The following is a 25,864-nucleotide window of genomic DNA, read 5'->3' as shown; positions in this document are numbered from 1 at the left end:
CTGAAATCTGCAGTAATAAAAAAGAACTTCCCTAGTCCCTTAGATATTCATAGTGGTATCTCTAGCTTTATTCCTTTCTCCTGCTCCATTTTCCTTATTTTATTCATTCAGTTTTTTACAAAGCATATATTTATGGAGCATCTATTTATTATGTGCCCAGCATAAGCTGTTTCAGTGAACAAAATTAACTAGTCCCAATAGTGATTGATCTTGTCATCTACTAAGGAGACCTATATTAACAACAACAAAAAGCTTTACAGATTTTAAATTGTGGTAAGTGCTATGAAAGAAACAAATAAGGTTCTGAAATGGAGACTCTGTAGGCTTTGATTTTAAAATAAGTGCTGGAATTATATTATCAGTTCACCACTGACTAGCTCTGTGATTCTGAGCAAGTTAACGCCTCTGGGCCTTAGTTTCTTTATCATAAAATGGGAATAATAATAGTATCTCTGAATTAATATACAAAACTGCCTAACATATACTAAGTGTACATAGAAAAGTGCTTGAAACATTGTAAACATCCAGTAATTGTTATCTATGCATTAGTATCATTGCTTTAGAGAATATCTGGGAGTCAACTATATAGTTAGCTTGTATTTGTTTCCATCTTAATCACTGTCATCACTGTCATCACTGTCATCCACATATACATATCTCACTTCATACATATACTTTGTTCACAGGGTTTATAGAAATGGATGTTGTATGTTTCTGGACTCGAGAATCCTATTATCTAGGTAAGAGATAGAGTGTAAGAATGAAAAATAAATAAAATAGCAATAGAAGGTAGCTAATGCTAAGTACCAGATCAGGGATAAAGACAGTGTCCTAGAGGGCTGTCGGAGAGAGAGCAGCGTTGTGGGTTTATGAAAGGAACGCTTCATAGAGGAAATGGATACTTAAGAAGGTGGGGTCCAGGCAGGGAGAGGAGCACGAGTGACAATGCTGAGACAGGAGAGTGGTTGTGAAGTTCCGGAGGGGAGAATTTGGATAGAGGAGTAGTGAGGGCTGGGTTAGAGAGGAGGTCCAAGAATATTGGTTAAATTATTCAGTAGGCAGTGGTCTACCGTGACCAGAATCTGAGCTGAGGGGATCAGATAAGATTTTTGTTGTTCATCTCCTGATGCGCCTACCGCCTACACTGCTCTATCGCACACCCTGTCATTGTCATCTGGCCAGTCGCTTTCAGTCCCCCTGCTCTCCAGTCCACTCTTTCTGCACATTTGATTATATAATCATTCTCAAGCTACTTTGTCATTTGTTTGCTAGGAAAGTTTCTTCTAGTTTCCCATTGTCTGTAGCAGTACATCTCAAAAATGAGTGTGAATAAAAATTACAGGGAGTTTCCTGGCTTGTGGTAGCTCAGTGGATAAAGCGTCGACCTGGAATGCTGAGGTCACTGGTTTGAAACCCCAGGCTTGCATGGTCAAGGCACATAGGAGAGTAACAACTACTGTGAGTTGATACTTTCTGCTCCTACCCCTCCCTCCTTCACTTCCTCTCTCCCCTTACACTAAAAATAAATAAATAAAATCTTTACAGTAATTACTGGGAGTTTGTTACAAGTGCAAGTCACAGGTCCTCGCTTCAGGTCAGGTGCTCCTGGGGTGAGGCTCGAGGATATCTGTTTAACAAGTGCTTTCGGTGATTCTGGTTTGGGTGGTCAACAGGCTCTGCCCTAAGGAAAACTGGCATAAACCTAAACTCAGGTTTCTTTTTTTATTCATTTTAGAGAGGGGAGAGAGAGAGAAGGTAGGGGGAGGGGGGTAGCAGAAAGCATCAACTCCCATATGTGCCTTGACCAGGCAAGCCCAGGGTTTTGAACTGGCGACCTCAGTGTTCCAGGTCGACGCTTTATCCACTGAGCCACCACAGGCCAGACTAAACTCAGGTTTCTTAATCTGCCACTTAGAATGTGGCTTTATCCGGCCTTTTCAACCTCATCTTCCTCTGTTCCCATTAATACATCTTTTGTTTGAGCCAAATGGGAATTTTCTTTTCCATGCACTTACCCATGCTCTTTTTTGTCTTTTATCCCATTTTCATCTGTCTCCCTCAAGCCTCAGTGTTCTTACTGCCATTTCAACAAGTCCAAATTCTAGCTTCTTTCAATCTTGGTTCAGATGTGCTTGAAATCATCTTTAGTAAATAAAGGTGTCTCAAATTTAGAAGACCGGCTTTGAGTTTAACGGCTCCTTAACCCAGGGACCTAAATGAGCGCCTCATGCCTTATTCATTTCATATATTCCTTCCTTAATTCATTCTAGTTTAAATGTTTATTGAGTATCTCCTGTGTACCAAACTCTGTTCTGGGGGCTGGTGATAAAGTAGAAAAATAAATGACACTCAGAAAGTCTCTCTTTTCATGGACATTCTATTTGGACAAATGTTTGTAAGTAAATATTGAAACTGTTTTTAGAATAATAATCTGACAGTGTTACATGGGATAGGTTACGAAAGGAAAAGACCAGTGAACAAAACTAATTAAGGAACTTTTATAACTAGCCTGTGTAAAGTGGGAAGGACCAGTAAGAAGAGAAAGTAAAAAAGAAACAGTAGGAGTCACTAATGAAATGAAAGGATGATTAACAGTATTTGGTAGGGCCAGGAAGCTGTATATAGTATTCGAGCCTTTTGAGGAGGAAAAAATAAATAAAATGTTAAGGTGTAGAGGTAGTATTTTGGGGGAAAATATTTTTAAATGTTATGATGATCTTTTAGATGTGTGGTATTGATAATGGGACATCCAAGTAGAAATGCTCAGTAGCAATTAGAAATATGGAGGTCTTTTAAACATGCAGCCCTCTTTTTGTTTCCCCTTCTCTAATTCATCTTATGAATATTGTGTCCATGTCAACTGTCACAAGGCCAAAATGCTCCCAAGAAATATTCTATGTCTCATTCATTTGATTTTCTGGGGATGTGGCATGACTCCGTGTCTTGGCTCTATTTTTTCTGTTCTCCAAGTGTTTGTGTGGAATGAAGTCTAGGCCCATCCCAGAAGACTCTCTAATTATAGCCCTCCATTGAATAGTTCTTAACTGATTGGGGGTTTGACTTGCTGGAAGAACAAGGAAGACATTATAATTGCACTAGAAAATCCTTTCTAATGTGGTGTGGTGATGACTGTCATCATCTCCCTATGAGAAGAACACTGTGGTCATTTTTGTTCCTTGGGAAAACAGGCAGAGTTTGGAAAGGCAGGATGTTAAAGACTTAGCTAACACATAGACAGGTTAGAAGCTGCTTGCATAGCCTGGAAATCATCTTTTTCCAGTTTTGTAGTTACTTAGGCCAAAAAACTCAAATTATTTTTGACATGTGCTGCTCTTCTGATACCCAAAATCCATCACCAAATACAGTGTGTGTGAGTGCACATGTGTGTGTGACACGTTATGTTGCATGACTTCTCCACTAGAATGCAAACCATACGAAGGCAAGGACTTGTTTCTGCTCTATCCCTAACTAGTGCTGAAAGCACAGTGAGGCATACCTGGGTGGGTTTTTTTAATTTACAGCTGTTGCATTTTTTACAAATTAAAGGTCTGTGGCAACCCTGCATTAAGCAAGTCTGTCCACATCATTTTTCCAACTGCATTTGCTCACTGCGTGTCTCTGTGTCACAGTTGGGTAATTCTCACAATATTTCAAACATTTTCATTATTATTATGTTTGTTATAGTGATCTGTAATTAGTGATCTTTGATGTCGCTATTGTAATTGTTTTTGGCAAACTAAATTGACAAATGTATATGTTCTGACTATTCCACCAACCTACTGACCCCCGTCTCTCTTGTTCTCCTGGGGCCTCCCTATTGCCTGACACACAACAATATTGAAATTAGGTCAGTTAATAACCCTGCAATGGGCTATAAGTGTTCAAGTGAAAGGAAGAGCCACACATTTCTCACTTTAAATCAAAAGTTAGATATGATTAAATTTAGTGAGGAAGGCATGTTAAAAGCCAAGATAGGCCCAAAGCTAGTTCTCTTGTGCCAAACAGCCAACTTGTGATGCAAAGTACAAGTTCTTAAAGTAAATTAAAAGTGCTACTCCAGCGAGCACATGAATGATAAGAAAGGGAAACATCCTTATTGCTGAGATCGAGAAAGTTTCAGTTGTCTGGATAAAAGATCAAACCAGTCACAGCATTCCCTTAAACCAAAGCCTAATCCAGAGCAAGGCCATAGTGCTCTTCAGTGCTATGAATGTGGAGAGGCGAGAAAGCTGCAGAAGCAAAGTTAGAAGCCTGCAGAGATGGTTCATGAGGTTTAAGGAAAGAAGCCATCTTCATAACATAAAAGTACAAGTGAAGGCCTGACCTGTGGTGGCGCAGTGGATAAAGCATCGACCTGGAATGCTGAGGTTGCCAGTTTGAAACCCTGCACTTGTCTGGTCAAGGCACATATGGGAGTTGATGCTTCCTGCTCCTTCCCCCTTTCTCTCTGTCTCTCTCTCTCTGTCTCTCTCTCTCTCTCTCATACACACACACACACACACACACACACACACACACACAGTCTCTCTCCTCTCTAAAATAAATAATTTTTTTTTAAGTACAAGTGAAGCCAGACCAGGCGGTGATGCAGTGGATAGAGCATCAGACTGGGACCCAGAGGACCCAGATTCTAGTCCCTGAGGTCACTGGCTTGAGTGCAGACTCACCGGCTTGTGCACAGGGTCACTGGCTTGAGCATAGGATCACAGACATGACACCATGGTCACTGGCTTGAGCCCAAGGTTGCTGGCTTGAGCCAGGGGTCACTCGCTCTGCTGTAGCCCCCTGGTCAGGGCACATATGAGAAAGCAATCACTGAACAATTAAGTTGCCTCAACAAAGAACTAATGCTTCTTATTTCTCTCCCTTCCTATCTTTCCCTCTCTCTCTATCTCTTTCACCAAAAAGAGAGAGAGAGAGAGAGAGTGCAAGTGAAGCAGCAACTGCTGATATAGGAACTGCAGCAAATTATCCAGATCTAGCTAAGATAATTAATGAAGGTGGCTGCACTAAACAACAGATTTCTAATGTAACTGAAATAGCCTTCCATTGGAGGAAGATGCCATCTAGGACTTGCATAGCTAGGGTAGGAGTCAATGCCTGGTTCCAAAGGACAAGCTGACTCCCTTGATAGGGACTAATGCACCTGGTGACTTTAGTTAAAGCTCAGTTGCCATTCCAAAAATCTTAGGGCCCTTAAGAATTATACTAAATGTACTCTGCCTGTGCTCTATAAATGGAACAACAAATGTGCTGGATGACAGCACATCTGTTTACAACATGTTTTACTGAGTATTTTAAGCCCTTTTTGAGAACTCCTGCTCAGAAAAAAAAAAAAAAAAAGATTCCTTTCAAAATATTACTGCTTATTGACACTGCATCTGGTCACCCAAGAGCTCTAATGGAGATGTACAATGAGATTAATGTTTTCATGCCTGCTAACACAACATTCATTCAGTAACTCATGGATCAAGAAGTAGTTTTGACTTTCAAGTCTTACTATTGAAAAAAAAGATTTAAGTTTATACCTGCATATTGATTCCTCTGGTGGAGCTAGGCAAAGTAATTTGAAATTCTTCTGGAGAGCATTCACCATTCTAGATGCCATTAAGCATATTTGTGATTCATGTAAAGAGGTTACCGTTAATAGGAGTTTGGAAGAAGTGGAGTTCAATTCTCACAATGACTGTTTTAAGAGTTTAGTTGTGGTAGGAATAGCAAGAGAGCTGGAATTATAAGTGGAACCTAAAAATATGACTGTATTGCTGCAATCTCATGATCAAAATTTCACAGATGAGGAGTTGCTTCTTATAAATGAACAAAAAAGTAGTTTCTTGAGATAGAATCCACTCCTAGTAAAGTTGATGTGAAGACTGTTGAAAGGATAACAAAGGATTTGGAGTATTACATGAACCAGGGGTCCCCAAACTTTTTACACAGGGGGCCAGTTCACTGTCCCTCAGACTGTTGGAGGGCCGGACTATAAAAAAAACTATGAACAAATTCCTATGCACACTGCACATATCTTATTTTAAAGTAAAAAAACAAAACGGGAACGAATACAATATTTAAAATAAAGAACAAGTAAATTTAAATCAACAAACTGACCAGTATTTCAATGGGAACTATGCTCCTCTCACTGACCACCTATGAAAGAAGTGCTCTTTCTGGAAGTGCGGCAGGGGCCGGATAAATGGTCTCAGGGGGCCGCATGCGGCCCACGGGCCGTAGTTTGGGGATCCCTGACATGAACTGAGTTGATAAAGCAGAGGCAAGGTTTGAGAGGATTGACCTCAATTTTGAAAGAAGTTATACTGTGGGTAAATGCTATCAAATAGCATCAATGCTACAAAGAAACTGTTCATGAAAGGAAGGAGACAATCAGTGTGGAAGACTTCTTTGTATTCATGACCATTTTGCATTTCAAGTCCATTGCATTATTAAGGTATTAATGGAAATTATAACTCACAGAGAATTATTATGCAGCTTTACTTTCGTTTGGATTTGACCTGTCATCATGAAGTTAAAGGGTAGCTAATAAAAACTGTCACCCCAGCCTTTAGCAGCCACTACCCTGATCAGTCAGCAGTCATGAACAAGGCAGGGCCCTCTACCAGCAAAAAGATGACGACTTCCTGAAGGTGCAGAGGACGGTTAGAAATTTAACAATAAAGTATTTTTTATTACATTTATTTGGGTGACATTGGTTAGTAAGATTATACAGGTTTCAAGTCTACATTTCTATGATACATGATTTGTGTATCGCATTGTGATTTGACCACCCAAAGTCAAATCATCTTTCATCACCATATGTTTTGTTTTGTTTTGTTTTTTTATTTCAGAGACAGTCAGAGAGAGGGATAGACAGACAGGAACGGAGAGAGATGAGAAGCATTAATCATCAGTTTTTCGTTGCGATACCTTAGTTGTTCATTGATTGCTTTCTCATATGTGCCTTGACCATGAGCCTTCAACAGACCGAGTAACCCTTTGCTCAAGCCAGCGACCTTGGCATTGCTCAAACCAGATAAGCCTGTGCTCTAGCTGGCGACCTCAGGGTCTCGAACCTGGGTCCTCTGCATCCCAATCGGGTGCTCTATCCACTGTGCCACCGCCTGGTCAGGCGCCATGTTTTTTAATTAAAGTATGTGCACTTTTTATACATAATGCGATTGTACATTTAATACAAACATAACTTTATAGTGCAAACATAACTTTTATATACACAAGAAAACCAAAAAAAGTCATAGGACTTGCTTTATTATGATACTTGCTTTATTGTGGTGTTCTGGAACCAAACCATAGCATCTCCAAGGTATGCCTGTAGATGCTCAATAAGAATTTGTTGAGAATTTGTTGTTTTTACTTTACATTTTGCTCAATAATTTTGACATTGACTCTTTCTTCAAGAAGCCCAATATTTTATCCCAATAAAATTACTATAGCTAAAGTTCATACATTAACCATACCTGACTGAATATGTTACCTTAAAAATAAATGATGATTAAGGAGACTTTACTTGCGGTAGTGAACACACAACACAATTTACAGATGTTGTATTGTAGAATTATATCCCTGAAACCTGTATAGTGTTTTTTTGTGTGTGTGTATTTTTCTGAAATGAGAAGCAAGGAGGCAGAGAGACAGACAGACTCCCGCGTGCGCCCGACGGGGATCCACCTGGCAAGCTCACTAGGGGGCAATACTCTGCCCATTGGGGCATTGCTCTGTTGCAACTGGAGCCATTCTAGCTCCTGAGGCGAAGGCCATAGAGCCATCCCCAGCACCCGGGCCAACTTTGCTCCAATGGAGCCTTGGCTGTGGGAGGGGAAGAGAGAGATAGAGAGAAAGGAGAGTGGGAGAAGTGGAAAAGCAGTTGGGAGTCTCTCCTGTGTGCCTGGCTGGGAGTTGAACCTGGGACTTCCACACGCCAGGCCAATGCTCTACCATTGAGCCAACTGGCCAGTGCCTATATAATTTTATTGACAAATGTCACTCTAGGAATTTCAATAAAAAATAATAATACATTTAAAAATAGGAATGTTATTTTTAACTGTTTACAATGAGGTAAGTTTTAAAGGCCTAGAAGAACTCTTTATTGGTGCTTATTTGGTAATACGATTGTGAATGTGATCTTCTACACTAAAATTTACCATTAGCAATAGACACTCTGATAAGATCATCTAGTAAGCATATGCCAGCTTTGATGAAAATTTATTTTCTAATTCATAGCTTTTTGATAGATTTCTCATGAGTTTCCATACTTAGTTACTGCTTGAATGTTTGTAGAGATGGTGCTTGATATTTGGGAAGAAGTAAGATCTTTCAAACTTTTAAACTTTTATTCAAGCAGTCCCTCATGACCAGTGATATTCTTAAAGTGTAGGTTAGATTACCTTCACTAATATATAGAAAGTTGCTTTCTTAGAACATTAGGAATTATTTGGGACTTACCGGCATATGAAAATTCACTGATGTTGTAGGGCTATCTGACCAGAGCTATTGTTAGGAACATTTACCTAACTTCGAGAATACTGCAAATGATAAATAATTGAAGTGAGAGGTCGATATGATCAAAACAGTTTGTATGGAGGGTCATTTTGACCTTGTCATGATTTTTGTGCAGTAGTAAAGAAGGGCAAAGTTTTTCTCATGGAAAATAAGAATTTTCGACAGCACACAAATGTTTCTAACATCCTGACCATTTTGACCATTGCATCATTAAGGTATTGATAACATAACAGAGAATCATGTGGCATTAGTTCAGATTGGATTTGATCTGCCATCATGAAGTTAAAAGGTAGCCAATAAAAGTTTGTAAATGATTATTCTATAGTGGCTTGATGAACTTCAATAAAATCAGATACATACTAGAGAATACTGAGATTCAGGTTTACTTGGTAGAGAATCCACAGTTAACTGTACCATGTTTGTTTAGATTTAATAAATGGAGAATAAAATAATAAATACCAGCTCAATATTTTTGTTAAATAACTATATGGCAGTTGTTGGGGAAACTGCTGTGTTAGGCTTGCTCTCTGGTTTACCGGCTGCAGGCACTTTGCCTGACTATTGCGTGAGCATGTGGCAGAGACAGGTGTGTAAAGTCTAAGTAAGGCTGCGGGTGCTTTCCCTCAGGGGCGATTCTCCCAGATCGCTGTCCCACCACTGCGAGGTGCCCTTTTTCTGCCCCCTTGCCCTTCACTGCAAAAAGCAGGCTTTCCTTTGTGTATTAGCGATTTTCCTGTTTTGTTTATTCACTCTCCTGTCTTTGCGAGCCTCCAATAACAGGTATGTTCCTATGCTTCCTGGCTTCTCAGTCCCTCCACCGTCTGCCCGGATTTAGTGCAAAACGGACTAGCATCAACCATCAGCGTTATAGCACTGAAAATGAGCTACTGGATAAAGTTAATTATGACTATGCTTAAACCATTTTTATTATTTTTCAACTGTACCAAATATTAGGGGAAAATTAGTTTTTAAAGCATGCTCTTGCTTTGTCCTTAAGCCCTACATAGTTTCACAAAAGGGGCATATGTGATTTGAGGGATAAAATAATCAGATAAGTATTTGTATGTATTTTTATTGATTGATATTTCTCTAAGTTCAACTATAGTTTTCTTATCAGAAAATCAAGTTTATAGTTTCAGGTCAAAGGCCCACTGAAATAGTTAATAAGTGTATTCTTTTGCATTGCTGCAGAGACTAAATGCACTTTCCTGTGACTATTACACAGAGTGCATAGGCTCGGTAAACTTTCATCTCTTCAGGGTCAAGGGCTGATTCAGTCTTATGGCAAGTTTATGAGAGTGGCTGATGTGATACAGTTGTTTCTAGTAAAATCAGACTAGCCCTAAGGAGCCAATCTAAATCAGTCTCTGAGTAAAATTCTATGAGAAACAGACTCCCAACTCAGACACAATTGTAAACGCTGATATAATGAGGACTTGCAGCTGATTTAATCCTATTGAAAATCTTGAAGCAGCCATGGGACAAAATGGTTTCCACATTGACATCAGTGGAATGAACTTTGGATTTCATCAGTATGAAGAGTTGTTGCCTTGCACACACAGTAGCCACTTTTTAAGAATTAACATCACGGCCATTTCAAAGCAGGTTGTTGTTTCTCTTGTTGAGGCATCTGTTTTGATTAAGATCCCAAAGTTCCCAGAACGTGTGAAGTTTTATTTTTTTTAAAAACCGAATTCATTACAAAAAACAAACAAAGTTAGAATTTAGTATAAATTCATTAAATCTAGTCTCCTTGAATAAAAATTACCAACCTATTCCAATTTTATACATGGTAAAAGAGAAGGAGAGAGAGTTTGAACTGTTTCTGGGTTAAGATCTTATATACAAAGTTTCTTCTGAAATTAGTGTTTTTTCTCATAAATTTAGAAGCCCTTGAAAACAAGCTTATGCTGTGAAATCATGTATGTATAACAGAAAAAGCAGACACAAAATTCCAAAGGTCAACACTGCAGATAAAATCTCAATAGGGTTTGAACTTCCTTATGTGGGTAGGTCGGTGTGTATACATTTTTGTTGTTTGGTTTATCATACTGAAACAGACACTGATAATGATCTAGGTATTATAGACAGTTTAGCACTAAAACTGGTGCCTTTTCATGATTTTCAACTTAAATAAGGACAATAGACCAAACACAGACTACGATAAAACACAACTTTGCCTAAACTATCTCCATGCTTCTTTTATTGCAGTTAGCACTGGTCTTGAAATGTGAATATTTGAATTGATACTTAGCAGGCAGTAGTGGCCTCATAGTGTTACTTCAAAGAGCCAGAAAAGTAACTTCATGAAAGGGAAAACTTGAAACTGTAGTCCATTCTATCTGCTAGGCAATGATGGGTATCATTAGTTCTGCTCTTTTGCAAAATTACTGCAGTATTGTGAAAACGTTTTTTGCCTTTCAACTGGGAACAATTATATTATGTGGGATCTTGTATAACATTTGGCTTAGAGAAATAAAATATAAAAAGCTTGTTTTCTAGCACTCCATATCTGTAGTACCCAAGTGCACAGAGTGCTTATTTGTTTGTTTTAAATAAAAAATAAGATTGGTAATCAAAGTCAATTTAGTCTTTAAAATCCTCTTACTTAATTTAATGTATCTGGATAAGTTGTACTTAGCACATCACTGAGTCGCAGTGGTATAAAACAATAAAAGTTTATGAAGAGTAATGCAGACAACTCGGAAAATTTGAGACAAAAAATATTCTTTTGTTGTTTGCTTGATTAAATAAATCCATCAGGTTGAAATTAAGTATACCTGGGTGTTACAACAATTTGCTGTTTATCTAAAGCTTCCAGTGTGGACTGTCTGTGTTAAAAGCATACCACCACCAATCTCGGTAGGGCCGCCGCGTCTTAGCCCCAAACCGCATTCCTAAAAGACCCAGCTCAAGAGTATGTTTGCAAATGTTTCAACAGACAGGCACATCATTTTTTCTCTCTGTAAAAATTTTCCTCTGTAATTTTAATATCTAAAACCATTAAAATATTGTAACTAATTTTTTATTGTAGTATTTGATTTCGTAAGATTGACAAAATGTTTACTTTCATGAAAACACTACTTCATTTTAGCGAGGGCAGTAAAATTAGAACAGATGTCACCATGATATATAGATGTGAATATCACTGTAATCTTGTGGTTTCACACTTGACTTTTTGATAATTTATAAGATGTTTAAATGATCTCATGATTGGTAAAAGATATTTTGATCAAGGTTAAAGTATAACTGTTGCATGTTGGAAATACTACTTCAGTTTTGCTCTCATATAACCATAATTATGGTAGGAAGGTAAAAATATGTTGATATGTTTGTTTCATGTACAGTTAAGGTTTCCTTAAAAAGACGTTTTTTAAAGATAATTTGAATTAATATATTGGAATAGATTCTGAATTACCCTTTCTTGTCAGCCATCAAAAAATAATTATTTTTTTTTAGTCCTTGTTAATTCTCAACAGGTTGGTTTCCAAATATTTTTCTTTTAAAATTTAAATATCCATTTATTTGCAGCTCTTTTATTAATGAGGCTGACTTCTGAATGTGCTCATAAAAAGGTCAATATGGGCAAACAAGAAGTTTCAATCAATCAAACTTATCTTTCTCCACTCCAAAATGCTGCTGAAGAACTTCATTTGAAATTATTTTCATGCATCCTCTGATGCTGGCACATATTCAAGTGTGGTTTTCGCCACCACTCCTGAGATGCTGTGGCTTTCCCTAGACTCCAGTGTGAGCTAATAAACCAACCTATCTCAGTACATTAACAGGAGGAACTAGCTGCAGTGCCCTCGCTATGACTCGAACTTTCAGCACCTCTTCCAAGGTGGCTAGTATCCGTACCCCGTATAGCCGGGAAAGGATGGGAAAATGCGCTGAAATGATCTAAGAAGTAAACTATCAGCTTGACATATTTTCCGAGCTATTGAAAACCTTCTCATATTGAAACCCATTGATAGCGAAACTGTAGAATTTTTCTGATTTAAGTACCATCTGGTTGTGCTCAAGTCTTTAAAGCTGTTATCTCCGCATAAAATTTCGGAGTCCTATACTTTTTCCTTCACCAAACTATCCATTTTTAAGCCACAAATATTTTTCCAGCTCTTTCAGATTTTATCTAAAAGTATATTTTAACAGTATTTAAATAGTTCTTGAACAATAACAATTTATCTTGAGAGATGACATGCTGTGTTTTTTCATTTTATTTTAATTAGCCATTGTGGAACCAAATTCCCTTTTGTTTTAGTCTTTTGAATATTGTTTAATTACAGTTATCATGCCAGATATCTTAAAGGTTATTTTACCAATACAGTTTCATTTAACATAACGCATATGGAATCAATAGCCCAGTTTCCTAAAGTGAATGCTTGGAAAATCTTACATTCATATGTTAAGAGTACACATCCTTTCCTCATTAGTTGGAAAGTACAGGGATTTTGGCACAGGTTCTGTGTGGAAGCATTGTGCAGCTTTTATATGGATTTTGTTTTTAGCCTTTGATGACACTGTTTAGAATAGGAAGTATCTAATAAGTAAAGCATTTTGTCTCAAGTGCTGCCAGTGTGTTTAATATATGCCTGGAGGTCTGAAACATTATCTTCTTCACTACAGTAATATGCATTTAATTCTCTGAAAGCAGAAGGTCGAACTTTTAAAAGGGACGCAAAGTACATTTTCAAACAGAGTAATTCAAAACATATGGAAGAGAGGACCAGAGTAATGTACAGTTGGTTTTTATGGTTTAATCATGATCATGTTAATGCACACCAGTAGCTAATTAAAGAAAACTTTTATTGTTCATTTTAAATGAGTTAGGTAAAGAGCGGGAGAGCTGATGTAACAGCACTGCCCCGAGATGCAGGTTTCTGCTGCACTCACAGCAAGCCGATATTGCTATTTTTGACAACTTAAGTTATTAGTCCCCTTGGACAAATAATAAAGCAAAAGTTATTTTCAGAGTTATTGCATTGTGAACTTTTCTTTTTCCACAAAGGAATAGTAAATTGATGCCCAGGTTTAGGCTTAGCGCACAAAATTAATTATAAAACTTACCTAATAGCAGGCCAGATACTCTTCACTATAAATCTGCAGTGACTGGTGACAAACAAATGAAGTTCTAAATGTCTCAAAAATCATCAGCTTATTTATTTCAGTTCTACAAATAGTGCAGAAGCTTAGGAAAATGAAGGAAATCTTGGCTTTTAACCCAGTTGTAAGAATTTAGTTCTCAAGTACTGGGAAATTTGTACCTCTTTTTTTTTTTTTTTTCCTATAGGAGTTTGAGTCTGTCATCTCGGGTCATTGGTTCAAATTCCATTTTGCTCAGTAGTGACTAGAATTAGTTACCAGCTGACTTCTGTTCAGTAACCCATGTGACCCAAGCTGATAGCTGCCACCCTGCCCTTGCTGGTTATTTACATCTCTGATTGGGCCACTTGACATTTGCTAGAGTCTAATATGGCAATCTCAGTATGTAATAGGGCTGGACACTAAATTATTTTTATCTTCACCTGCAGGTGGTTTTGTCATGTTACCACTGATTGGGTACCCTTAATTCACTTTAAAGGAGAGATAAGATTTTAAATAGAGTCTGTACATAAGAAGAAAATATATACTCTGTGCATAGAGAGTACTGTATAGACTCTTGTAGTAAATTATGGTTGCCTTTTTGATTTAGAGAACAAAAGTAGTAAAAATTATTTCTTATTTTGAGTTTGCCATAGAACTCAAAGGAATTTTCAATCATACTGCATACAGATATTTGGTTTGTAATGCTTCAAAACATGGGGAGTAAATCCTAGACTACTTATGTACTTGATGTTATTTTTTTCTCGTTTTACTTTAGAATTCCTAGTTGGCAATCAATTTGGAGCTATAGTTTAAATTTTTATGATAGGGATGACTAAAAGCTTTAAACTTAAACTGTCATTTTGATAATTGTCTTAATTTTTATTTCACTGATTTTTAAAATAAAATGTTTATTCGTGTATTCAGTCTGCATATAGTAGAGCTCCACTATGTGACCAGCAGTATGGTGTGTGCTGAGAACACTAATGTGCTCTTTTTTACCCATAGCCTACTAGAGATATGCCCTAGGACCTATTGATAATTTCTTACGCCTGCGTTTTCTCAGCTGTAAAGTAGGGATAACAGTACCCCCTTTAAAGGGTTGTAACACTTAGTGAAGAAAATGTGTGTAATGTGCTAACAACATTTAGTAAATAACAAATGTAGTCAAAGGTATTTTATTTCCATCTCTTAAATGCTCTCACTCTCTGAGACAAAACACAATGTAAAAAGTGCTATAATAATATTAGTTTTTTTGTACAAGCATAGAAGCTGGAGAGACAGGCATCATCGGGAAGGATTAAGGAATTCTTTGCAAAGAAAGTGACTTCTTTTTTTAACATACCCTTTATTGAGTGCTTACTGTGTATGTTCAATGCATTAACTCACTTAACACTGCAGCAACTCTGTGGGTTGGGTATAAATGTCCTCAGTGTGAAGGTAAGGACCCAGCAGAGGCTGAGGTGATTGCTTAAGTGTGATCAGACCACAAGGGGAGGATGCAGATCCAGAAAGAACCCATGAATGTCTGTAAAGACTTTAAAGAGTACAGTATCTGGCCCTGGCCGGTTGACTCAGTGGATTGAGTGTGGGCCCAGCATATGGGCATCCTGGGTTCGATCCCAGTCCGGGCACACAGGAGAAATGACAATCTACTTTTCTTTCCCTCCCTTTCCCCCTTTCCTCCCTCTTCCTCTCACATAGCCAGTGGCTTGATTGGTTCGAGTGACAGCCCCAGGCACTGAGGATAGCTCTGTAGGGCTGAACATCAGCCTCAGGTGCTAAAGATAACTCAGTTGATTAGAGCATTGGCCCCAGATGGGGGTTGCCAGGCAGATCCTGGTTGGGGCGCATGCAGGAGTTTATCTTCCCTCCTCTCACTTAAAAGAGCATAGTATATGGAGAAATCTGTTTTCTCCACATATATTTCCCCACATATATTTACATTTTAACAATCATTTATTTCTAGTCTGCAGGGCATACTTTTTCATTTCCCTTTAATATTTTATCAGAAACTCACATATGAAGCATTTATGGATCCCCTCTGCAGTGTGCCAGGCACTGTACTAGTTTCTTGGTGATCCCCAGAAGTAGAACCAGTCCACTTAGCAGTCCTTCATTGGGTAAAAGAGACAAATGTAACAGTTGCCCATTTAGGGGTATTTAGCATATACTGGGCTCTGTGCTGATCTTTTTAGGCACATTGGCTCCCGGAATCCTTATACTAACCCTTTCAGATAAGATTTGTTATCTCCATTTTACAGATGAGGTTATTTAGCCTTAGAGAGGTTTGTAATTTGTCTGAACTCATAGCGTTAGAAAATTTTAGACTTGACCTTACATCTGTGACTCCAAAGCCTACAGATTGTTTTAATACTATCTGATACTGCCACCACAAAACATTTTAAGAGAAAATACATTCTAAAATAGAAATATATGTAAAGTCACCAAGAAGGAATAGAACAAGAGAACAATTCTCAGACAAGTGTCATTTGTTCTAAGTATTAATTGATAGCTAAATGTTTGCCAGCTACAGTATCAGAATGACACTCCAGACCTGGACACAGGATGGTAACAAGAGAATACTGTTTAAAAGAATTTGGTGTCTTCAGAGAACGGGGGGACTTGTTTTTGTTTCAAATAGCTTATGCTGGATTTTTCTAACAGCGAGTCGTATCTCCCTTAACAAGTTTAAAAATAAATAAAACAAAAAATATTATTTTAAATGTTTAATGACTCTGACATCGTTGTATTGAGTTTTTATTCCTTTAACATTTTCATATGCAACTTACAATAATTTTTAGTATATGAAAAAATGATATTATATTTACCAATCCAATTAAGAAATAATAGCCTTAGAAAAGACAACTAGTAGCCAGTACTTTGGGGAATACTTTTCCATTGCTGGTGGTAATATTAATTGGTGCAGCCTTTTTAAAAGGTGTTGACAATATTCAATAACCTCAAACTTTTTCCATACATTTACCTAGTAATTCTACTTCTAGGAGCCTGTCCTAAGGAAATATTATTAGATATTTGTCATATATTTTTGTCAAAAATTGAAGACTTAAATGTCTAATTATATAAATGAACTATTGTGCAGCTTTTCACAATGGCATTTATGAAGAGAATATTAGCACAGAAAAACTGGGTTACAAATTTGTCTATACAGTCTGACTATAACCATAGAGCGGTGGGCTAGCAGGAACCCTTGCACAGGTAGGGCAAAGGAGTGGAAGGAAATGCACTAAAATACTACCATTGGTTATGTTTGGTGATAAGATGGGGGTTGGAGGATTTGGCTTTTGTCTTGCATTTCCCATTGTTACTCCAATGAAAAAGCAAGTGAAACCTGTAGGTCCCTAATAGCATATCACAAACTGATGTTTGGGAGACCTAAGGAGGTGGAACAGAGTAGGACTGAAGGTCTGCAGTTGTGCTGAAAGGTGATAGTAACTGCTGCGGTCACCAGGTGGGTTTTGTTCTCCACAGAGGGTGTTGTTGATGGGAAATTTTGAGAGTGAGTAGCCTTTCCTACACAAAGGAAAAATCTACCTTCAAGGGCTTTAATACTTACATTTTATTTGATCACTTATATTTACCACTGTTTCAAGTCGTGTTGTAGAGGAAAATAAACATTGTGAATGGCATACATTTCTCTTAGTTTACTTTTTTTTGTCTTTCATAACTTTTCCCTCTTTCTTACTATCCAGAAACCTATAAATCAGTTTTATAATGACAAGGGTAAACAATATAAATTACTCCTACATAAAATATCGTTTTAATGAATAGTAATCACGATTTGGAAACAGTTTATTTATTTATTTATTTTTCTTAATAAATTTTTATTAATGGTAATGGGATGACATTAATAAATCAGGGTACATATATTCAAAGAAAACATGTCTAGGTTATTTTGTCATCAAATTATGTTGCAAACCCCTCGCCCAAAGTCAGATTGTCCTCCGTCACCCTCTATCTAGTTCTCTGTGCCCCTCCCCCTCCCCCTAACTCTCTCCCTCCCTCCCTCCCATATCCTCCCTCCCCCCCCCACCCTTGGTAACCACCACACTCTTGTCCATGTCTCTTAGTCTCATTTTTATGTTCCACCAATGTATGGAATCATGTAGTTCTTGTTTTTTTCTGATTTGCTTATTTCACTCCTTATAATGTTATCAAGATCCCACCATTTTGCTGTAAATGATCTGATGTCATCATTTCTTATGGCTGAGTAGTATTCCATAGTGTATATGTGCCACATCTTCTTTATCCAGTCTTCTATTGAAGGGCTTTTTGGTTGTTTCCATGTCTTGGCCACTGTGAACAGTGCTGCAATGAACATGGGGCTACATGTGTCTTCACGTATCAATGTTTCTGAGGTTTTGGGGTATATACCCAGTAGAGGGATTGCTGGGTCATAAGGTAGTTCTATTTTCAGTTTTTTGAGGAACCACCATACTTTCCTCCATAATGGTTGTACTACTTTACAGTCCCACCAACAGTGAATGAGGGTTCCTTTTTCTCCACAGCCTCTCCAACATTTGCTATTACCCGTCTTGTTGATAATAGCTAATCTAACAGGAGTGAGGTGGTATCTCATTGTAGTTTTGATTTGCATTTCTCTAATAACTAATGAAGCTGAGCATCTTTTCATATATCTGTTGGCCATTTGTATCTCTTCCTGGGAGAAGTGTCTGTTCATGTCCTCTTCCCATTTTTTTATTGGATTGTTTGTTTGTTTGTTGTTGAGTTTTATGAGTTCTTTGTAAATTTTGGATATTAGGCCCTTATCTGAGCTGTCGTTTGAAAATATCAGTTCCCATATAGTTGGCTGTCTGTTTATTTTGATATCAGTTTCTCTTGCTGAGCAAAAACTTTTAATTCTGATGTAGTCCCATTCATTTATCTTTGCCTTCACTTCTCTTACCATTGGAGTCAAGTTCATAAAATGTTCTTTAAAACCCAGGTCCATGATTTTAGTACCTATGTCTTCTTCTATGTACTTTATTGTTTCAGGTCTTATATTTAGGTCTTTGATCCATTTTGAATTAATTTTAGTACACGGGGACAGGCTGTAGTCGAGTTTCATTCTTTTGCATGTGGCTTTCCAGTTTTCCCAACACCATTTGTTGAAGAGGCTTTCTTTTCTCCATTGTGTGTTGTTGGCCCCTTTATCAAAGATTATTTGACCATATATATGTGGTTTTATTTCTGGGCTTTCTATTCTGTTCCATTGGTCTGAGTGTCTATTTTTCTGCCAATACCATGCTGTTTTGATTATCGTGGCCCTATAATATAGTTTAAAGTCAGGTATTGTAATGTCCCCAGCTTCATTCTTTTTCCTTAGGATTGTTTTGGTTATTCGGGGTTTTTTATAGTTCCATATAAATCTGATGATTTTTTGTTCCATTTCTTTAAAAAATCTCATAGGGATTTTGATGGGAATTGCATTAAATTTGTATATTGCTTTGGGTAATATGGCCATTTTGATTATATTTATTCTTCCTATCCAAGAACAAGGAATATTTTTCCATCTCATTGTATCTTTTTCGATTTCCCTTAACAATGCTTTGTAATTTTCATTATATAGGTCCTTTACGTTCTTTGTTATGTTTATTCCTAGGTATTTTATTTTTTTTGTTGCAATCGTGAAGGGGATTATTTTTTTGAGTTCGTTTTCTAATATTTCATTGTTGGCATATAGAAAGGCTATGGACTTTTGTATGTTAATTTTGTATCCTGCGACCTTACTGTATTGGTTTATTGTTTCTAATAATCTTTTTGTGCAGTCCTTCGGGTTTTCGATGTATAGGATCATATCATCAGCAAAAAGTGATACCTTTACTTCTTCTTTTCCGATATGGATGCCTTTTATTTCTTTGTCTTGTCTGATTGCTCTGGCCAGAACTTCTAGCACCACGTTGAATAAGAGTGGAGAGAGTGGACAACCCTGTCTTGTTCCTGATTTAAGGGGGAAAGCCTTCAGTTTAGTGCCATTTAATATGATGTTAGCTAATGGTTTATCATATATGGCCTTTATCATGTTGAGATATTTTCCTTCTATACCCATTTTGTTGAGAGTCTTAAACATAAAATTGTGTTGTATTTTATCGAAAGCCTTTTCTGCATCTATTGATAAGATCATGTGGTTTTTGTTCTTTGTTTTGTTGATATGGTGTATTACGTTAACCGTTTTGCGTATGTTGAACCATCCTTGAGATTCTGGTATGAATCCCACTTGATCATGATGTATTATTTTTTTAATATGTTGTTGTATTCGGTTTGCCAGTATTTTGTTTAGTATTTTAGCATCTGTATTCATTAGAGATATTGGTCTGTAGTTTTCTTTCTTTGTGCCATCCTTGCCAGGTTTTGGTATGAGGGTTATGTTGGCCTCATAAAATGTGTTTGGAAGTATTGCTTCTTCTTCAATTTTTTGGAAGACTTTGAGTAGAATAGGAACCAAGTCTTCTTTGAATGTTTGATAGAATTCACTGGTATAACCATCTGGGCCTGGACTTTTATTTTTGGGGAGATTTTTAATAGTTTTTTCTATTTCCTCCCTGCTGATTGGTCTGTTTAGGCTTTCTGCTTCTTCATGACTCAGTCTAGGAAGGTTGTATTGTTCTAGGAATTTATCCATTTCTTCTAGATTGTTGTATTTGGTGGCATATAATTTTTCATAGTATTCTACAATAATTCTTTGTATATCTATGATGTCTGTGGTGATCTCTCCTCTTTCATTTTGGATTTTATTTATTTGAGTCCTGTGTCTTTTTTCCTTGGTGAGTCTTTCCAAGGGTTTGTCAATTTTGTTGATCTTTTCAAAGAACCAGCTCCTTGTTTTATTGATTTTTTTCTATAGTTTTTCTGTTCTCTATTTCATTTATTTCTGCTCTGATTTTTATTATCTCCTTTCTTCGGCTGGTTTTGGGTTGTCTTTGTTCTTCTTTTTCTAGTTCCTTAAGGTGTGAAGTTAAGTGGTTTACTTCGGCTCTCTCTTGTTTGTTCATATAGGCCTGAAGTGATATGAACTTTCCTCTTATTACTGCTTTTGCTGCATCCCAGAGATTCTGATATGTCGTATTTTCATTTTCATTTGTCTGTATAAATCTTTTGATCTCTGCGCTTATTTCTTCTTTGACCCATTCATTTTTTAGAAGTATGTTGTTTAGTTTCCACATTTTTGTGGGTTTTTCCCCCTCTTTTTTGCAGTTGAATTCTAGTTTCAAGGCTTTATGATCAGAAAATATGCTTGGTACAATTTCAATTTTTCTAAATTTGCTGATATTGTCTTTGTGGCCCAACATATGGTCAATTCTTGAGAATGTTCCATGTACACTAGAGAAAAATGTATACTCTGTCGCTTTGGGATGAAGTGTCCTGTAGATGTGTATCATATCCAGGTGTTCTAGTATTTCGTTTAAGGCCACTATATCTTTATTGATTCTCTGTTTGGATGACCGATCTAGAGCCGTCAGCGGTGTATTGAGGTCTCCAAGTATGATTGTATTTTTGTTAGTTTTTGTTTTAAGGTCAATAAGTAGCTGTCTTATATATTTTGGTGCTCCTTGGTTTGGTGCATATATATTAAGGATTGTTATGTCTTCTTGATTCAACTTCCCCTTAATCATTATGAAATGACCATTTTTGTCTCTGAGTACTTTTTCTGTCTTGTAGTCAGCATTATTAGATATGAGTATTGCTACACCTGCTTTTTTTTGGGTGTAGTTTGCTTGGAGTATTGTTTTCCAGCCTTTCACTTTGAATTTGTTTTTATCCTTGTTGCTTAGATGTGTTTCTTGTAGGCAGCATATACTTGGATTTTCTTTTTTAATCCATTCTGCTACTCTGTGTCTTTTTATTGGTAAGTTTAATCCATTTACATTTAGTGTAATTATTGACACTTGTGGGTTCCCTACTGCCATTTTATAAATTGCTTTCTGTTAGTTTTGTATCTAGTTTGATTCTTCTCTTTTGTTTTTCTATCATTTGTTTTTGTTTGTTTGTGTTCCATACTTCTTTCCTCTATTGCTACCTTTTTTAAGTCAAGTGTTTTTGTGGTGTTTTTTTTTTTTTTTTTTTTTTCATTTTTCTGAAGCTGGAAACAGGGAGAGACAGCCAGACAGAATCCCGCATGCGCCCGACCGGGATCCACCCGGCACGCCCACCAGGGGCGGTGCTCTGCCCCCCAGGGGGCGATGCTCTGCCCATCCTGGGCGTCGCCATGTTGCGACCAGAGCCACTCTAGCACCTGAGGCAGAGGCCACAGAGCCATCCCCAGTGCCCGGGCCATCTTTGCTCCAATGGAGCCTTGGCTGCGGGAGGGGAAGAGAGAGACAGAGAGGGAAAGCGCGGCGGAGGGGTGGAGAAGCAAATGGGCGCTTCTCCTGTGTGCCCTGGCCAGAATCGAACCCTGGTCCTCCGCACGCTAGGCCGACGCTCTACCGCTGTGGTGGTTTTTTTAAGGGTGGTTACCATTAAGTAATGAAAAGGGTACCTACCATATTCATTGTACTATCTTGTAGTATCTTCATTGTAGTATCTTGTAGTATCTTCTGTACTATTCATTGTAGTATCTTCAATACTATCTTATAAGTATTTCTGCACTTCATCATCCTTTGCTACTGTTAATCTCCATCCTCTCCCCCCTTTTTTTCCTTTGTTGTCACAGTTTAAGTTTGGTTTTATTGTGTTCTTGGTGGAGCTGTTACTTGTGGTGTTGTTTTCTTTTGTTCTTTGAATCTGGTTGGAAAACCCCCTTTAGTATTTCCTGGAGTGGGGGCTTTCTGTTGATAAATTCTCTCATCTTTTCTGTATTTGTGAATGTTTTTATATCTCCTTCATACTTGAAGGATAGCTTTGATGGGTATAGTATTCGTGGCTGAAAGTTCCTCTCTTTCAGGGCTTTAAATATTGGGGTCCGCTCTCTTCTAGCTTGTAGAGTTTCTGCTGAGAAGTCTGATGATAATCTAATAGGCCTTCCTTTATATGTTGTACTCTTCTTTTCCCTGGCTGCCTTGAGAATTTTTTCTTTGTCATTGGTTTGTGTCATCTTTATTATGATGTGCCTTGGAGTGGGTTTGTTGGGGTTAAGAAAACTTGGTGTTCTGTTTGCTTCTTGAATTTGAGGCTTTAGTTCCTTCCACAGGCTTGGGAAGTTCTCGTCTATTATTTGTTTGAGTATATTCTCCATTCCATTTTCTTTCTCTTCTCCCTCTGATATACCTATTATTCTTATGTTATTCTTTCTGATGGAGTCAGACAATTCCTGTAGGGCTTTCTCGTTTTTTATTATTTTTGAGTCTCTTTCTTCTTCTCTCTGTTGTGCCTCAAGTTGTTTGTCTTCTATTTCACTAATCCTATCTTCAATCTGGGCTGTTCTGTTAGCTAAGCTTGTTACCTCGTTTTTCAGCTCGTGAATTGAGTTTTCATTTCTGTTTGATTTGTTTTTATAGTTTCAATTTCCTTGGTAATATATTCTTTGTGTTCATTGAGTTGTTTTCTGATCTCCCTATATTGCCTTTCTGTGTTTTCTTGTATATCTCTGAGTATTTTTAAGATTTCTATTTTAAATTCTCTGTCATTTAGCTCCAAGGCTTCCAATATGTTAAGTCTTTTCTCCATAGATTTTTCCATATCTATTTGTGTTACCTCTCTTTCTTTTGTATCCATAATATTCGATTTCCTCTTTCTTATCGGCATCTGAGGGTGGTCTTGTTGATAGCACTAATTAGAATTAATAAAGAGTAAAAAGTAAAAAAAAAAAAAAAAAAAAAAAAAAAGGTAAAACACCCCACAAAAAAAAAACAGTAATAATTTATTATTTCCCCCTTTTTTTTCTCTCTTCTCTTTCCCTCCTCTCCCCTCCTCAGGGAAATATCGTGCCTATAATGGAGGGCCTGATTTGGGGTGAAGAGTTCAAGGGGCAAAAAAAAGGGAGTAGGAACCTACTAAATGCAAAAAAAAAAAAAAAAAAAAAAGGAAGAAAATCTTAGACAAGCATAAGATGATTTGCTTGTAAGTGATGGTCAACTAAGAGATATAATGAGAGGGATAAGAGGGAACCAGAAAAAAGGACCAAAAAAGAAAAATAAAGAAGAAAAAATAAAAATAATAAGTAAAAATCTGTTGTATTAAGTGGAGCGAAGACTAAATACAATGGAGACCTTGGGTTGGGAGGACCCAAAATGCCACAAAAATAAACAAACAAGAAAAAAAAAAAAAAAAAAAAAAGCAAAAAAGAGAAATAAAGCCAAAAAAAAGCCTTGAGTCCCAAATTAACTAATTTGTTCGTGATTGAGGATTATATGGGAGGAAAGTAAAATGAGAAAAGAAAAAACGAATAGAAAGGAAAAAATAAGAAAAAGAGAAAAACAATGGAAGAAATACAATAGGAGGAGAAAAAAACAAAATAAAGCAAGACAAAAACAAAAAACAAAAAAAAAACAAAAGAGGAGAGAGTGAGAGTTAAGTGTTTTGGAGTATAACCTTAAAGGAGGGTGAGGATGAAGAAGAAAAATAAAATGCAACACTCATGGGTAGTGTCGTTCAAGAAAGGGGAAGCATAAGATGGGCAGAGAATAGAAGGACCGAGGTGGAGGAAATAAAGGCAATAAGATAGAAGAAACAAACAACAACAACAAAAAAAAAAAATTAGTGGATCAAGTTGTAAAGTCTGTGGGTTTTTCTTGATTTTGAGAGGTTAACTTCTTCCTTTTTCTTTTCTCTCCCTCTTCCTGGTCGGTGACTCTGTACCCCAGGCTCTGCCCCTGTGTCACTCTTAGGTAGGGATTTGCAGTTGATGGGATTCTATGGCAATGTCATATAATTGGCTTTAGTCTTGCTGGAAGTAAAGGCTTGTTGGCGTTTGCAGGGTCCAACGATGAGAGAGTTTGCTTTCCTGGATTCTCTCTCCTAGTCCCCCCTTTCTGAATTAGCAGTCTGGTGATCCAGCTATAAGGCTGCAACTGCTTCTGCCTGGGGAGTAAGAGGCTCAAAGAGCTGGGAAATCCCCACTCTATCCCCACTCAGTGCAAGGCTTTGGGAAAGGCTCTGACAGTCAGGGCCTCCAGTGTAATCAAGCGGGGGTGGGAGTCAATTGTTGTCAAGGTGACTGTTCAGCGCCTATCATTTAGTTGGACCTCTCAACCCAGGCTTTCCACACTTTGTAGCCTGTTTTTGCAGGGAAGAAGAGGCACTATTCTCTGCTTACGACTAGTGTAGTATAGACCTTATTATCTGCCAAGTCCTTCTTGTTAGCGTTTATCCCTGAATATGGAGGCTCTATCAATCAGAAGTTGCCCCCGCCCCTTTAGCGAGAGGCACTAAAAAATATCACGCCTCTTGTCTTGGATCGCTGAACTGAGAGAGATCTTATCAGTTAGAACCGAGGGTGCGCAGATTTCATGGGTTAAGCTAATTTCAGTGATTGGGTCGCAGCTGTGCTTCCAAAGGTATTTTAGGCTGCCTGCGCGCGCCCCTCCCCCAACGCTTGATTGTTAGCTTGAATGGCTGGGTGAGGTGCCCCACCCACGGAGAGAATCTCCCAAGCCTCTCCCGCTCGCCCTGCCGCTGGCGGCTGGACCGCACCAGGCGCAGGATAATGGAGCACCTGGGTGTGCGGGCCAGCAAGGCGCCCTGGGCGCGTGGAATGCCCAAGGCACGCGCGCGAATGGGGCGCTCAGGGCACCGGTGGCCGGAGACCCCCACTCGCAGTGTGCGGGCCGCTGGGAACGTCAGCGGTGCTCAACCGGACCGGGCTCGCGCGCGGCTGCTCGCGGCAGCTCGCGGTTCCCAAGTATATGGGCTGACTCACCACAGGCGCACTTCCTTGCGGTTTGAAAGAACGTCCCTGTGGTAGATTCCTCCACACCCTCGTCTCTCAGATTCAAGTGATAACAGTCCTTTCGCTATCAGTTTGTGTGGAACTCCGGAATGCTCCGAGGATAAATTTTTCTGTTTCTAGTTGATAAATTTCTTGTGATTTAGGGGAGAGCTGTCGGACGCGCTGCTCACGGCGCCATTTCCGTGACGTCAGCTTAGAAACAGTTTATTGTACTACTTGGAATTTCACTGTAAAGAGTACTAATTCTTTAAAGAGGCATTTTTATTTATACTAATTTTTACTAGTTCTAAGAAAGAAAGACTGACAAGAGTATATTTTAATGTTAGAAATGTACAGTTGATCCTTTTTCTCAAGTATTTCTTTGGTGTTTTAATACGAATAATTTTGAATCGGTGCCTCATTTGTTTTTATGATCACTGT

The 25,864-nt window shown here is 38.0% G+C and overlaps 1 protein-coding gene and 1 pseudogene across 4 annotated transcripts in view; both read left to right on the top strand.

Annotated features, from left to right (window-relative positions):
* The window catches only part of VPS13B (vacuolar protein sorting 13 homolog B), an 890,836-nt gene that overhangs the window by 618,434 nt on the left and 246,538 nt on the right, over positions 1–25,864 (top strand). The window lies entirely within an intron of this gene.
* On the top strand, positions 3,867–25,630 carry LOC136328562 (tigger transposable element-derived protein 1-like; annotated as a pseudogene).

This window comes from Saccopteryx bilineata, chromosome 3, assembly GCF_036850765.1.
Source record: "Saccopteryx bilineata isolate mSacBil1 chromosome 3, mSacBil1_pri_phased_curated, whole genome shotgun sequence".
NCBI lineage: Eukaryota > Metazoa > Chordata > Mammalia > Chiroptera > Emballonuridae > Saccopteryx > Saccopteryx bilineata.
This window is presented reverse-complemented; position numbering and strand designations above follow the sequence as displayed.